An 11651-nucleotide genomic window follows, 5' to 3' on the forward strand; every position below is an offset into this window, starting at 1 on the left:
GAGTACATTGTTGCAGGAAGCTATTATGCACAGATTCTTTGGATAAAGAATCAGTTACTGGATTATAGGTTAACATACTTTAAAATCCCTATTTACTGTGATAATCAAAGTGCTATTGCTATGACAGGTAATCCAGTTCAACATTCAATTACAAAGCACATCAGCATTAGGTACCACTTCATAAGGGAACATGTGGATGAAGGTACAGTGAAATTGCACTTTGTTCCAACAGATCAACAACTCGCAGATATCTTCACAAAACCATTGTGTGAAGCTACTTTTACAAGATTGGTAAATGAACTTGGAATGGTTTCATGTTTTTTTTCTAAATCTGCTTAGTTTATGTTCTGATACATCAGATGTTATGATCAGTATTTACAGATATTACTATCTTTGTGTATTTTGTGCTTAAATTAAAAATTGCTTAAGTGCTGATTGTTATCTGATCTGAATTTCTAAACTCTGAAAGTGATATGCATGCTTCTGTGACTATTCAATCCAATAAGGATAATTGTGCTAGATGCTGACCTAGTAGTCTATAATATACTAAAGTCCCATGTTTGAAGTAATTGTTTATGTGGAAATCTTTTAACACAAGCAAATTCTGATATTGAGCTCAGTTAAGTTTACTTTGTGTATCTTATTACTAAGTCAAAAACTAGAATAGTGCTTCTTATCTGTTAAGTTCTGATGTTAGTAAATCTGATGGATGTACTAAGTGTTGATCAACCTCACTTATGAAAAGAAAAAGAAAAGAAAAGTAATAAAAATCAGGTACTCCTTTGAGATCTAGAGTAAAAATGTGGAAGGGAAGACCCAAGTGCATTGCTGGTATTAAGTAATATGCATCAGAAAAGAAACTACATATTTTTCTTGGTGACTTTTCACACTCTATAATTATTGGAGAAATACTCTGATAATAGCATAAATTCTGATAAACCGTCGTGACTCACTTACAATGAGAAGCCACTGTAAAATAGAATTTCAAAAGATGCATAAAATGAGCACAAAACAGTTGAGGTGGACTCATGCATGAACTCATTCTAAAGTAGACCTCAGGATACTAACAGATTTTGAGCAACGTTCTTAGTTATGCCTTATTTCTAAGATGTACTGAAGTGAATCAGACTTTAATCTTTATCTGATATTTAGCTTACTGCACACACATACACTTCATATGAATGATGAAAATTACTGTGGTGATAAATGTGGTTTTAGATGAACAGGTTAAGTGTCACTGGTATAAATTCTGAGGACAAGTTATGATGGAAATTCTGATGATTAAATTCTGCAGAAACGAAATCAGAATTTGTGTAAAGAATTACAGAAATAGGCATTCACCTTTTGAGTTAAGGAATCATGTTCTGATGACTGTAAAGTTCTGATATAAGTCTAAGTTCTGATATTAAATTCTGATTCTTTACTTGACTTATTTGTGGTTAAAATCTGAAACAGTCATATTTAAAATCAGAATATGTTTGGGTGAGATATAAATAGTCAACATAATTTGGGTTAGTGGTACTCGTATATGCACAGCAATTTTTACTTTTTTCGTGTGCTCATTATGTAATAACCCCAATTTTTGGAATTTTTTTGAAACCCTTATGAATAGTGATTTTGCTGATTATGCTGAATAAGAAAACTTTTCATGCCACACTATGTAGGGGTTCTTTTATTGATCTTCTGGGATATTATTAGTACTCTATGTGGTATATAAGTGTATGTAAAGATCGTCTGAATCCAAATCCGAACACTTTGATTTTTCCCGAAAATCTACCAGATACAGAAAGAATTGAGTATAAGGCAACAGAATAAAAAGGATTTAAATTCAAGGATTATAAGAGAGGATCATAAAAGGAATATAATGTATTGAGAAAGGTTAAGGAAACCCAAGTAATAAGATCCCGGGTATGATCCCTCGAACGATAAACGAAAACGAAAGTTAAGCGAACCGTATAACAGATCAGCGGTCATTAGCCAAGTAATTAGAAGCTAATAAAAGAGGTTAGTGAGGATGATGTCATCAAACCAATAAGAGGAGGACAAGTGGGGGAGGATGACATAACAAGGTGATATAAGCATGACAAAGAAAGGTGTGTTGTTGGTTGATTAAGAACCACACAAAAGTTACCATGGTAAAAAGTAATAAATCAAAACAAAAACACCAAAAACAACCAACCAACCATTCATTTCACCAAAAACACAACTTGACTTCTTTTTCTCCATTGAAGCTCTCGGCCTCTTTCTTAAGAAAAGGGAAGTCCAAGCTCCTCCACTTGCTAATTTACAAGGTAATTATCCTAGCTTCTCCTAGTTAAGTTACATACTTCCTAGGAATCTTAGCTTCAAAATCCTTTCCTAGCATTTCCTATAAATCATTCAAGAAGATGGTGAATAGTAATTTCTTGAAATTAATTTTTGTGTTCTTGATTTCTTTGAAAGATCAAGCTTGTAGGAGGTTAGATTAAGGCTTTCATGGGCATTCCAAGGATCTTTCATGGATTAAAAGCTTCAAGGAAGGTATAACTCTTCATGATCTTAGTCTTAAGTTTTGTTGTTTAGATTTCCTAATGTTTAGATGATGGGTTAGTGTAATGGGTGTGTAATCATGTTTAGAGCTTGTTATGAGTAGTTTAGTTGATGAGAGGCATGATTATTGTGTGTTTAGAGATTGGTTGGTTTTGTGATGTTTTTGGAGTTGGAAATCTTGGTTATTAGTTAATGAACTTAAGTAAACTCTTAGTTCATGATTGAGAAATAAGTATGAATTGGTAATATTGAGTTGTTGGGGCTGTTGTAGTATGGTATGGATGGATTTTGGTTGTATGAATGAATTGTGGTTGATTGGTGGTTGGTTTGGAGTAGAATAAATATTGGTAATCGCGTAAACATAGCGGTCGTAATGTCCGATTTACTTTAGACTGTTTTTGTTCATAACATCAGGACCCGAGAACTCACTGTTAGGTTTTGACCATTGCCATGATTAGATAGTTCATGTTACGAGCTTCGTTTTGATATGTGGTTCGTTTGAATCCGATGTACGGTTTAGGAGAAACGACCGTTTTAAGTAACGGCGTTTCGCGACCAAACCATTACCCCTCACCTTACTTTGAAACCTTGGTTAAGGACTTTAAATGACTAATTGGGGTATGAAACAATTATGTTAAGTGGATTAGGCAGTTGGTAAGGTACTCGCGAAAGAATCGCCTTAAAACTCTTAATGGTTAATTTATTAAAAATAGTGGAGCCGAGGGTACTCGAGCGACTTAAGTGAATCGTTAAGCGCGAAAGCGAACATTAGGGCTCTAAATGGTTAAAGTCTAGTTTCTTAAGCGACCGTGGTTTAATTCCGGCTTATGTTGTTGTTCATAGGTTACCGGACCCACTCTAAGCTTAAGTCTAATCCGGGAACACTCAGGCAAGTTTTCTACCCGTTATACTGTTGTTGTGATGTATACATATGTATATGCATTATCTTGTGATAGATGCATGATGGTTAATTAGCAAATTCTTGCGATATATTGTAGCATGTGATATGGTATATATGCATGCCTGTTTCGTAATCTTGATACATATATCTATTGATTCAGTTGATAATACCTATGTTAGAGATAAGCGGTATTTGCGTATACCCTTAGTATAGGGGACCCAAAGGTGAACATTTTTCTAAAACCGGGAGTCGATGTTCCCGAGTATAATATATATATATATATTTATTTATATATATATATGAATAGTTTTCAAAACTATTATTCGAATAAGGTTTATTCGATAACTTTATTTTATTAATGAATATTATTTTGAGTATTCAATCGAGGGCTTATGACTCCGTTTATTTTATTAATGAATATTATTTTGAATATTCATCCGAGGACTTATGACTCCGATTATTTACTAAATAATATTCTTTATTTTATTAAAGAATAATGTGTCGATAATCAAACTTACTTTTGATTATTCAAATAAAGATATTACTTTCGTATAAGTATATCTTTGGTTATTTAATATTCATTTCAAGTATAAGTTTTACAACTTCTACTTCAATTATTTTTATAAAGATTATTCTTTATGGGAATATTATTTAAATAATAATATTCAGATATTTTCTAATATATCGGGACTGATTTATTTTATTAAATCAGCATTACTCCAAACATTCTTAAAAATGTTTTCGAGTCTTCAAAATGATCTTAAAGGTTAGGGCAGATCCCAGAACTCATTTTTATATTTAAGATCCTCCTTTCGAAGGGGATTTAAATACTCTCTCAAAACCTGAGGGATCCGGCTCTGTGGTGTGTTTCATATTCGCAACAAGGTTGCTATTTTGATAAAAGAGTTTTTGATTAGTTACCCAACACTCGGGAAGTAAAATTCTTGGAACAAGTTAATCCATTAACAGGCATCGCCTGGGAAATATCGGTGAGTTTTCCTTTCCAACTAGATACGACTTCTTAGTGGAGCCGTATCAACAAGTTTCTACTTGGGGAAAGGGAGAACGAGCTTTACGTTTCAGGGTCATGGCTTTCATCTGAACTAGGAGTGGCGTAAGTGGTCGAGTAGCGCCGGCCCAGCCTTATTATATTGGCCTAAATGGCCCGGAAGTTCCGCTAAGACGGTCCATTCCTTAGGAGTCCAGTGTTCGGTTGACAAGTAAATCCGACAGGTTCTCCTCTACATGTAGAAAATGGTGGGGTTGCACTACTACGACTGATCATCGTAAGTGGTCTTCCTGGCACGGCTAACTCCCGTAATGAGTTCATCATCCAATTGGATATTTCTGCAACACTACCCAGAGCACTTCGATAGAAAGGCTACGGTTGGGCGATTGTTGAGTGTTGGCAGGGTCAAGTTTTCAAAATGATGTTTGCATTAAATGAAGTAGCTCGTAACTTCATTTTATTTTGATGATATTTTAAAGATTGATTCTATACAAGTTTTGTCTTGTAGCTTAATCTATGGGATGAACTATTTATACATTGAACGGTGGTAGTTCAAGTAGTATTCAGAAAAGATATAAGTATATTAGAGTATCTTGTAACTTCATCTTTTAAACTTATATCTAGTTAATGATTGTGTTATGAATGACAAAGGTTTCAGAAAAACGTTGAGACAAGGTTAGATATATGAGATCACCTTGCAACGATATTTTTATATAGTTATAAACTGGAACTCTGTGTATATTATACATGTCAGAGGATTTCAAAGATTGTGAAAAGTATATATATATATATGTATATATATACTGAATATTTTGCGACTTGGTCGCGTTAAGATATCAGCTTGGTTCATTTCTTTTGACCAAGACTTTCATGAGTACTATGAGAATGCTCATATATTGTTAATCAGTATACATATTATTTTGGTGGGCTTGTTGCTCACCCTTGATTTCTTCTTTCATCACACAACATCAGATAGACAAGATGAACAGGACCAAGCTCCCAATTGGCGAGCGGATAGGAAACGTTCTGCAGTTTCCTGTAGGCGTTGATGTCGCTGTAGCTGAGGTAAGAACTACCAATAGGCTAGGCTTTCAACTTTTGATGTGCCAGACTTATGTATCTTTATCAATTGTAATAATGGCAAAGAAATGTAAATTTATTCAGAAACCCTTTTAAGGTGTAATGGCATATAATTTTGGAATAAAATGACTCGTGTTATTTTTTGGATATTCATCTCTGAGACTATAAATTGTGGTGTGTGTGTTTATTGTGAGGTCACAGTACAGAGTAATTGATTGTTTATTAAGATTGGGTGTTATTAAGGGAAATGGAACTCATGACAACCCGGATCCCCGACCCCGGATTTGGGGGTGTTACACATTAACTCTTGTTTTAAGCTTCCAATGGCTGTTGTTATTACTCATCAATCTAGGGAGTCGAGAGGTCATCATTTTTACTTAGAATTGTTGCCCAGTCCTTCTGTCCCTTGGTATTCCATTGGCTATTTAAACCAACATTTCATCCAGCCAAAACATTCTTCACTTTCTCACAAAGTCACTCTCTCTTCTCTTTCATATCACCAAAAATGGTTCGTTTTAACATATTCTTGAACTATGAAACTTTCACTATTGAGTTGAGTTGTGCTTACTGGCAGCAGGAGTGGCATGTCACTGCCATTCCTGATGAAATCTAGGATTCGGTTCCACAAGAGGTTCACACTGAACTCTTGTTTTTATCAATAAAGTATCATCTCCATCTTGATAGATTGGAAGCAGAAAGGAGAGAAGCTCTCCGTCAGGAAGAACGGATTATCCGTCTTGCGGTGCTCTTCATCAGCTGCAGAAGGAGTTAGTCGTTAGACTTCCAAGCTTAGGACTAAAGCTGTTGATGTTAGGCATTTTAGACTAGGGAAATCTTGTAATTTTAAGCATGTAATTTAAGTTTCATGAAATGTATTTGCTTAATATATTAATGAAATTTTATCTTTTTGCAAGATTTTGTCTCTGAGTCATTTCATATTCTAAAGATATTTTAAATCCTGATACTAACCATATTCTGATGACCTTTTTTGCTCTGATACAAATCAAGTTCTGATTCTGATGTTGCAGTATTTATTTACTTGGTTTATTTTTGGTCATTCTCTTATTGGTCATATTTTTACAGAATATTGGTAAAGCAGTAATAATAATTTATTTAGTGGGAACAGTTTTAAAATTTGAAATAAAACTGAACGTCCTTCTGTAACACCCCCAAATCCGGGGTCGGGGATCCGGGTTGTCACGAGTTCCATTTCCCTTAATAACACCCAATCTTAATAAACAATCAACTACTCTGTACTGTGACCCCACAATAAACACACACACCACAAGTTATAGTCTCAGAGATGAATATCCAAAAATAATTAAAAGTCGTTTTATTCCACAATTATATGCGAATACACCTTAAAAGGTTTATGAATAAATTTACATTTCTTTGCCATTATTACAATTCATAAATATACATAATCTGGTACATCAGAAGTTGAAAGCCTAGCCTATTGGTAGTTCCTACCTCACCTACAGCGACATCAACGCCTATAGGAAACTGCGGAACGTTTCCTATCCGCTCGCGAATCGGGAGCTTGGTCCTGTTCATCTTTTCTATCTGTTGTTGTGTGATGAAAGAAGAAAGCAAGGGTGAGCAGCAAGCCCAACAAAATAATATGTATAATGATTAACAATATATGAGCCTTCTCATAGTACTCATGAAAGTCTTGGTCAAAAGAAATGAACCAAGTTTGATATCTTAATGCGATGAAGTCGCAAAATATTCAGTATATATACATATATACTTTTCAAAATCTTGGAAGTCCTCTTCCATGTATAATATACACAAAGTTCCAGTTTATAACTGTATAAAAAATATCGTTGCAAGGTGATCTCATATATCTAACCTTGTCTCAACCTTTTTCTGAAAGTCTTTGTCATTCGTAAGACAACCATTAACTAGATATAAGTTTAAAAGGTGAAGTTACAAGATACTCCAATATACTTATATCTTTTCCAAATACTACTTGAACTACCACCAATCAAGTTATAATTAGTTTCAAAAGTTCATCACATAGATGAGACTACAAGACCAGATTTGAATAGATTAAATCTTTAAAATATCATCAAAATAAAATGAAGTTACGAGATACTTCATTTGATGCAAACATCATTTTGAAAACTTGACCCTGCCAACACTCAACAATCGCCCAACCGTATCCTTTCTATCGAAGTGCTCTGGGTAGTGTTGCAGAAATATCCAATTGGATGATAAACTCATTACGGGAGTTTACCGCACCAGGAAGACCACTTACGATGATCAGTCGTAGTAGTGCAACCCCACCATTTTCTACATGTAGAGGAGAACCTGTCGGATTTACTTGTCAACCGAACACTGAACTCCTAAGGAATGGACCGCATTAGCGGAACTTCCAGGCCATTTGGGACAATATAATAAGGCTGGGCCGGCGCTACTCGACCACTTACGCCACTCCTAGTTCAGATGAAATCCATGACTCTGAAACGTAACGCTCGTCCCCCCTTTCCCCAAGTAGAAACTTGTTGATACGGCTCCACCAAGAAGTCGTATCTAGTTGGAAAGGAAAACTCACCGATATTTCCCAGGAGATGCCTGTTAATGGATTAACTTGTTCCAAGAATTTTACTTCCCGAGTATTGGGTAAGTAATCAAAAACTCTTTTATCAAGACAGCAACCTTGTTGCGAATATAAAACACACCACAGAGACGGATCCCTCAGGTTTTGAGTGAGTATTTAAATCCCCTTCGAAAGGAGGATCTTAAATATAAAAATGAGTTTTGGGATCCGCTCTAACTATTAAAAATCATTTTGAAGTCTCGCAAAACATTTTTAAGAATGTTTGGAGTAATGCTGATTTAATAAAGTAAATCAGTCTCAAAATAAAAGAAATATCTGAATATTATTATTTAAATAATATTCCCATAAAGAATAATCTTTATAAAAATAATTGAAGTAGAAGTTTTAAAACTCATACTTGAATGAATGTTAAATAACCAAAGATATACTTATACAAAAGTACTATCTTTATTTGAATAATCGAAAATAAGTTTGATTATCGAAACATTATTCTTTAATAAAATAAAGAATATTATTAAATAATAAGAGGAGTCATAATACCTCGAATGAATATTATAAATAATATTCATTAAATAAAATAAACGGAGTCATACATCCTCAAATGAATATTCAAATAATATTCATTAAATAATATAACTGAGTCATAAGCCCTTGAATGAATATTCAAAATAATATTCGATTAATAAAATAAAAGGAGTCATAAGTCCTCGGATGAATATTCAAGTAATATTCATTAAATAATATAAAGTTATCGAATAAACCTTATTCGATTAATAGTTTTGAAAACTATAACCATATATATATATAAATATATATATTATACTCGGGAACATCGACTTCCGGTTTAGAAATATGTTCACCTTTTATCCCCTATACTAAGGGTAAACTCAAATACCGCTTATCTCGAGCATAGGTATTATGCAACTATAAGCATTTGAACCAACAGATATATAAATCAAGAATATGAAACAGGCATGCATATATACCATATCACATACTACAATATATCGCAAGAGTTTGCTAATAACAAATATGCATTTATCGCAAGATCATGCATATACACATATACATCACAACAACAGTTATACGGGTAGAAAACTTGCCTGAGCGACTGGGGGTTACGAATGGCTCGGGATGAGTCTGGTAATCTATAAGCAACAAGTAAGTTGGAATTAAACCAAAGTCACTTGTAAATCTATACTCTAACCAACTCAGACTCTAACGCTCGTTTTGCGCTTACTGATTCTCTTAAGTCACTCGAGTACCCTCGGCTCCACCATTTTTAATAATTTAACTATTCCGAGTTTTAAGGCGATTCCTTCGCGAGTGTCTTAACAACTGCCTATTACACCTTACATAAATGTTTCATACTTCAATTAGTCCTTTAAGGTCTTTAAACTATGTTTCAAAGTAAGGCGAGGGGTAATGTTTCGTTCACGAAAGGTCGTTACTTAAAACGGCCGTTTCTCCTAAACCGTACATCGGAATCAAACGAACCACATATCAAAATGAAGCTCGTAACATGAACTATCTAAATATGGCAATGGTCAAAACCTAGTAGGGAGTTCTTGGGTCCAAATGTTATGAACAAAAGCAGTCTAAAGTAAATCGGACATTACGACGGCTATATTTACGCGATCTCCCAAATTTAAACCATTCCAAAACCATCACAATTCAACCCCAATCCATTCATACAACCAAAGTACATCCTTATTACATCATAACAGCCCCAATCAATTCAATATTAACATTTATACTTATGCTTAAGCTTGAATTTAACTATACTTAAGTTCTTTTAACCAAAATAACAAGATTCACCATTCTATTTCACTACCACTCCAACCCAAACTCTAAACCACAAGCATTAAGCTACTATATTATCATAACAATCAAAATCATCTTATTATACAAAGGAATCTAGGGTTTGGAGATGATATACCTTCCTTGAAGTGGTGGGAGTAGCTAGGAAGCCTTAAGAAGCCTTGAGAAGTCTTAGGGATGCTTGGATCTTAAAGGAAAACAAGAAAAAATCAAGTTAAAAACTTTGAAATCACTATTCATTGTCTTCTTCATTGATTTCTTGAAGAAGATTGAGAAAGAATTGAAGGCTTAAACTCATAAGATAGCCATAACTATGCATAAGGATGACTAGGGAATTATCTTGCCAATTTAGGAAGCCTTGATCTTGAGTTTTAAAATTCCTTTCTCTTGAAAATGGCAAAAGCCGAGAGCAAGCCTTGGTGATGAAGAATAAAATTTTGTTTTGATGAGAAATGATTTGTTTGGCTTGGTGGATGAAATTAGATTTGTTTTATTTTAGGTCAATTACCCATTTACCCTTGATTTTGTGTGGTTAATATTCCACCACATTTCCTTCCTTCCCATGTCATGCTTATATCATGCTATGATGTCATCTTTCCCTCCTTGTCCTCTTCTCATTGGGTGGGTGACATCATCCTCTCTAATCCCTTTGATTAACTTCCTAATTGTTTGCCTAATGACCGCTGATCTGTTATACGGTTCGCTTAACTTTCATTTTCGTTTATCGTTTGAGGGATCATACCCGGGATCTTATTACTTAGGTTCCCTTAACCTTTCTCAATATATTATATTCCTTTTATGATCCTCTCTTATAATCCTTTAATTTAAATCCTTTTTATCCTGTTACCTTATACTCAATTCTTTCCGTATCTAGTGGATTTCCGGGAAAAATCAAAGTGTTCGGAATTGGATTCTGACGATCTTTACATACACTTATATGTCATATAGAGTGCCAATAAAATCTCAGAATATTCATAAAAGAACCCCTACCTACTGTGGCATGAAAAGTTTTCTCATTCAGCAAAAACACTATTCATAAGGGTTTCAAAAAATTTCCAAAAATTGGGGTTATTACAGTCTCCCCTCCTTAAAAGGATTTCGTCCCGGAATCAGATAGAAAATGAATAGGGATACTTTCTTAACATTGCACTTCCTAACTCTCGAGTAAATTTTCCCACATTATGGTTCTTTCATCAAACTCTGACTAGTTTGATAACCCTTCTCCTAAGCACTTGTTCCTTTTCGATCTATAACCCTTTCTGGTTGCTCCCTATAGTTTATGTCTGGTCGCATGCCTATGCGCTCATATGCCCCTATTTATCTGGCATCCGAATTACACTTCCTTAACATTGATACGTGAAACACGTTATGACTTGCTACATGTTCGGGGGTAGGGCTAGCTCATATGCTAACTTCCCAAACGTCTTAATATATCCAAGGGTCCAACAAATTGTAGACTTAGATTTCCTTTCTTTCCGAACCTCATCAATCCTTTCCAAGGGATACCTATAACATTACTAGGTCCCCTATTTCATACTCTTTGTCCTTTCGTGTCAAATCAACATACTTATCATGTCCATCTTGGGCTACTACCAGCTGTCCTCTGATTAGATCTATCATATCCTTGGTCATTTGGACCACTGCTGGTCCGAGCATCTTGCACTCTATAACTTCATCCTAACATAAGGGAGATCGACATTGTCTTCCCTCAAGGATCTCATAAGGCGATATCTCAATACTGACATATG

This window comes from Apium graveolens, chromosome 3 (assembly GCF_009905375.1).
Source record: "Apium graveolens cultivar Ventura chromosome 3, ASM990537v1, whole genome shotgun sequence".
In the NCBI taxonomy this organism is placed as follows: domain Eukaryota; kingdom Viridiplantae; phylum Streptophyta; class Magnoliopsida; order Apiales; family Apiaceae; genus Apium; species Apium graveolens.